The 6,000-nt window shown below is 33.8% G+C and overlaps 1 pseudogene; it reads right to left on the bottom strand.

Moving 5' to 3' along the window:
* On the bottom strand, window positions 1-1,497 carry LOC145600440 (3-ketoacyl-CoA synthase 5 pseudogene; annotated as a pseudogene).
* Window positions 1,498-6,000: the final 4,503 nt, after the last annotated feature.

Below are 6,000 nucleotides of genomic sequence, written 5' to 3'. Positions count from 1 at the left end.
TTAATTAAACTTGACAACTTCGGGAATATGAAGAGGATACTTATCAATACAATCAACCCAAGGACTATCTTTGTTAACAGAAGTAACACCTTTTAAACACTTCCAAGTAGCACTATTACACTTAAACCCACTTCCAAACCCAATTTGCCAAACTCTATCACCCTTCTTCATCCTCCCTTTGGCCTCAATGTAGGCCAACTCGTACCACAAAGACGACGACGAAGTATTCCCAAACCTATGTAGAGCCATCCTAGATGGCTCTACATGCTCACCTGACAACTGAAGGTTCTTCTGGAGTTCATCAATAACCGCCCTACCACCCGCGTGAATACAAAAATGCTCAAACGCCTGCTTGAAGTCGGGTATATAAGGCTTCCATTTCGAGTTCACGAGCTTCCTCCCGATTAAAGAGAGTAGAAAAAGAAGTTGCTCGGAAGTTGGTAGGACTAACGGACCTAAAGTAGTAATGTTTGATTTTAGCGCTTCGCCTGCTATAGTCATAAGATCTTTTGAAAGTGCAGTCCCAACTATTCCACAATCATCTTCTTTTTGAAACACACACTTGTAAGCCTTGTCGTCGGCTCCTTTGTGTGTTCTGACTACGTGCAGAAGGCGGTACTTAGCCCGCCTTCTGTACGCCGTCTTGTTAGAAAGAAGAATAGCCGCTCCTCCCATTCGAAACAGACAGTTTGGGAGGAGCATTGCTCTTTCTTTCCCACAATAAAAATTCGGGACTAAAATTTCCGTGCTTATAATAACAGCATTTGAGTTAGGATGAACTTGTAAAAGATCCTTGGCTAAGTCTACTGAGATTAGCCCTGCACTACAACCCATCCCTGATAAATTAAAGCTCTTAATATTACTTCGTAACTTATACTTGTTCACAACCATTGCAGACAAAGACGGTGTAGGTGAAAACAAACTACAATTAACAATCAAAATATCGATATCCTTTGCCTTAACTCCGGTACTGGTAAACAGCTTGTCGAGGCAGCTGAAGATAACGTCTTCAGCTTCCTCGCGAGCTGCAGCCATACTTGGCAAAGGCGGGATGTAATGAATAGGGGCAGGCAAACACGTCTCTTCCCCTAACCCGGAACGTTCTAGAATCCTCATTTGGAAGTCTACACTCTTTTGGTCTTTTACAATGTGTTTGGAATGTTCCATAAAAGCCGAAAATGGAACCCTAAGCATAGCCGGTGGTTTAAAACAAGCGTAGTCTACTAAGTACACGGCCCGTGGGCGGGACGTGTAGTACAAGGTGGACACAAACACAATAAGCAACAAAGAAGATATAATTTGTAACGAGTTAAGGTATTGGAAAGAAGAGAATAGTTGTTTGATCTCACACGGGCCGTGTTCGAGAAGATGTAGTAAGGTGCTAACCATGAATGGAATAAGCAAGAGAGTAATGAAGTGATTAACTAAGTATTGGTAACCGAGTTTTACGTATTTGAGCTTCACTGATCTTAAGAAGTCGGGTAAATTTGGGGTCATTTTTTTGTTGTTGTTTGTGAGTTGAATTGCAAAGAAAGGGGAAAGAATGAAGTGAGATTTAAAGGAAATGGGAAAGGCAATGAATGGGAGACAGATGAGAGAATTAAATGAAGTTACAAGTACTATAACGTCACTTACTCAGCTCACTCAACGCTCTGAGTTGTGGTTTGTTATAATGGTTTGAATGACTACATTTATTCATTCTACTTCCGACCCAAAAACTAACCTTTTTTTGTTCTGTTAGGAGGAGGTTAACGTCAATAATTACTCGTCATGAATGACAATAACATTTGTCCATTGACAATTTAATTTTACACTTCGGTATAATATTAAAACATCATAATACTCAATTAGTCACTTAGTCAAGGACAATTGTTATGTTAGTGACTTAGTCATGCTTTAATTTGGACACTACTGTATAATATTCAACACTATATATAGATATCAAATATCGTATCTTCTGATATAGATTATATATATTTCATATTTCTAACCTTTTTCTTGGTAGTTTCCATAATCTATCTCTTTACTTTTCTTGTTAACTTGGTACTAAGATTATATGTTGTAGTAAAATAAAAGGTTTCCTCCATGTCTGGAAATTTAGTGTGAAAAAGTTTAATGGTTAATATATAATATTGTTAGGGTATGGAATAAACTTGCTGGCCATCCGGCCAATGCTAAAGCAACTACATTATATATTTTATAAATTATAATTAGAGATTTTCTATGTGCATGGAAATCTGCTGAACTAAAAGTGGTATTTTCATGCTAAACACATACATGAATTGAATTGAAGGAATTGAACCTTTTGAGGAAAAGAAAGAAAACCTTTTAAAGATCAAAAGAGAGATTAATTTAAGACAATCAAAAGAGTTGAAGTTTATTAAAAATACTCGATCAATCAAAAATAATTATTCTCAACAATTGAATTATTCTTGACCAAAATGCATGAAATATTAATTAAAATGAGATTGAAAGTGGAATTTCCTAGTATGAGAAATATATCTATAATAAAAATCTTAATGGTATGTATAGATGAAATAAATCATTTTTAGCATGTATAGGCAATAGAATTATTTCTTAATATGCTATATTGCTAAATAATGTTAGTCATAATTCATCTTCACACACATCTCACATGTAGTTACTATATCAACTATAGACATAAAAATTATTGATCCACTAAACCCGTGATGGGTTAGTATATATCAAATGAAATCCACCAGAATTACCGTCGGCCCCATTTAATGCATTTTTGTTAGCATAATTAATACAATACTAATTGTATCTACATGTATTGTTTATCATAATAATGGATCACCATATTGAGACAAAAGTTTACTCGTCTTAGGTTTTTCTATCTTTATTTTTTAAGAAAGATACGCGATTAGCTTAGATTTTGCTTTCTGTAACAAGGTTTCCTATAGACATTCAATATAGATGGCGCCACGTAAATGAAATTAGCTAAGTTTAGGATTGAAAATTAATTATGAAATAGTTGGTGACCGGGCAATGCCCCGGGCTTGTTTCTCTTCTTTATATTTCAATTACATGACAAATAATTACATGCACTATATCATTTTTTTTAAAAAAAAAGATGTAATATCATTTTCAAATTGGATGCACAAATGAATCATCAAACCAATATTCAACTACCGAGCATAAATAGTGAATAATGAAGAATTTTACACGTACTAACTTTTGAGTGAATTATATATAAAGAAAATCATATATAGGCCAGTAATAAAATGTTTCTCCAATAGGTTTAGAATGTTTAATGTATCATTTCCTTGGATAAGTTAATATATAGGGATAAATATATTGAATACATATTTTACAAATTAAATGAGTCAAAGCAATTTAAAAACATTTTAATTATTCAACTTTTCAATTATGACAAAACTAATTACTAATAATGGCTAGTTTATTGGTTTGCAAGTAACATCTTCTCTTTCTTTAAAGTTGTAATCAATAATTCAATTGATCATTATTTTAAAGTGTATATTAAATCAAGCAAATTTAACTACAATAGCAAAAGTGATGTGGCAAAAATTTAAAGTGATGTGGCAAAATGACAAAAAAGAAAGAACAAATGGCAAAATAACACTCCTTGTCTTGGAGTTTTAATAATAATATAGATATAGATTTGGTGCGACTACAAATATGACGAATGACGAACCGAGTGCATCAAACTTTGATACATGTAAGTACGTTCATAAATAAATATATGGGGGCAGCTAAGGCGATTTTAGGGAGGGAAAGCCATAAATACGATATCTGATCTATGATGTTTGAATATGGGTTCAGCTGAAAGTATTCCTTGTTTTAATGGAATAAAGGATACGTACCTCCTTTTTAACTTCTAGCTAGTACGAGTAGTACCTGATTTTTATGTTACTCGGTACTCCTAATAAGCTACTGTATAATAATCATGTAATTAAATAAAATGATCTTGTAATATATAATTAAAACATATGTTCTTATAATATAGATTAAATGAAAAGCGACTACTCCTCTTATTTTCACATGATTTTTGGATGGAATTACAATGGACTTGTGAAATCAAAGACAATAATAGAAGGTATATAAAAATAGCATGATCAATTATAGAACCTTTCCCTGGGACATCACCTTTCTTTTTTTATAATTGGACATAATCCCATTTAATCTGTTACTCTTTCATTTCTTGGTCTTTAAAAAGGTGCTTTCGTGTGCACCAAAAATTTTCTTTGTTGAAATGAAAATGACATGTTATTTTCAAATTTATGTTATTTTTGTGGATATTTATATTATTATATAATTATTGGAAATATATGTTATTTTTCGTTCATCATTATTCCCTTGAGTTCCTTAATGTTCTTTATTTTTCAATTTGGAACTTGTGGGAATATATGTGGACATAATTAATTCCTAAATTAATTATGGCTAATTTAAGAAGGATTAATTTAAGAGGAGAGAAAATGATGGCATGTAGAATGGTAGGATGAAAGCAAATGTTTCGTTGTTTTCTTTAGTAATAGAATCTATTTAGAGCATGTAAGACCTTATAAATTGTTTAGGTTGTAATGCAGTTATTAAGTAATTCATTCATTGTAATTCACATTAAAAGTTTAGAAAAGTTTATTTTCTTCATAGTGGTTATTTGTCTATCCCAAAATATTATTTATCTTTGTGAGGTATCGGTTTCATATTATCTAGTAGAAGTCACATTTCCGCTGCAAAAGCTCTAACAATTGGTATCAGAGCCGCCGTCAAAATCTTAAGTGGTACAATTTTTGATTTTGAAATTAATTATAATGGCATCTACTAGTGGAACGGTTAAAGTTGGAAAATATGAAATTGAAAAATTCAATGGTAAAAATGATTTTTCCTATTGGAGGATGCAAATGAAAAATTTGCTTGTATCACAAAAGTTGCATAAGGCATTGGCGGGAAAAGAACAAAAACCCGGGGACATGAAGGATGAGGATTGGAAAGAATTAGATCTTGAAGCACGAGCGGCTATAATCTTATGCCTTGAGAGGGACGTTGCGTTCTTGGTAAATGAAGAAGCAACAACTGCTGGCGTGTGGACAAAGTTAGAGACTAATTTCATGACGAAAACTCTAACAAATAGGATCTACTTAAAATCCAAATTGTATACATGCAAGATGGAAGAAGGCACTTCAATCCGGGAGTATATTGATAAGTTTGATAGGATTATATCAGACTTGAAGGATATTGATGTGAAGGTAGATGAGGAAGACCAAGCACTCATGTTATTGCTTTCATTACCGAAATCCTATGAAAATCTGGTTCAAACATTGATGCTTGTGGGGGATACTCTAACCATGGATGAGACTAGAACATCGCTTTTGGCAGATGACCTTCGAAAGGTTGCTACAAGCGGAATGATGTCTAGTAATGGAAGAGAACACAACGAACAAGCTCGGGGATTGTTTGCAAACAGAGGAAGGACTAATGAAAGAGGGCGAGGCAAGGGAGGAAAGTTTAGATCAAAATCTAGACCTCTTGCGGAAAGGCCATGTTTCAAATGTGGTGAGCTTGGTCATTTTAAAGCTAATTGCCCAAATAAGAAGGTAATATTCAAGAAGAACAACAACGACAACTCCAAAGGAAAACAACATGAAAAACAAGAAGCTAGTTTTGTCTCAAATGACGAGGATGATTATTGTTACTCAGTTTCAGAACAATGCAATGAGATATCCGGTAAATGGATGCTTGATTCAAGTGCATCACACCATATGTGCCCAAACAGGAAGTGGTTTACAACTTACCAGAGTTTGGATGGTGGTACTGTTTTGATGGAAAACGATCATGCTTGTAAGACTATTGGGTTAGGTACTATACGAGTCAAGATGCATGATGGAACAATAATAACCTTGAAGGATGTGAGACATATCCCAGATTTGCGGAAGAACCTTATTTCTCTTGGGTTATTAGAGAAAAATGGTTGCAAAATAGTCTTGGAGAATGGAGTTTTAAAAGTTGTTCGTGGTTCCT

The sequence above is a fragment of the Chenopodium album genome, chromosome 21 (assembly GCF_948465745.1).
Source record: "Chenopodium album chromosome 21, dcCheAlbu1.1, whole genome shotgun sequence".
In the NCBI taxonomy this organism is placed as follows: Eukaryota; Viridiplantae; Streptophyta; class Magnoliopsida; order Caryophyllales; family Amaranthaceae; genus Chenopodium; species Chenopodium album.
This window is presented reverse-complemented; position numbering and strand designations above follow the sequence as displayed.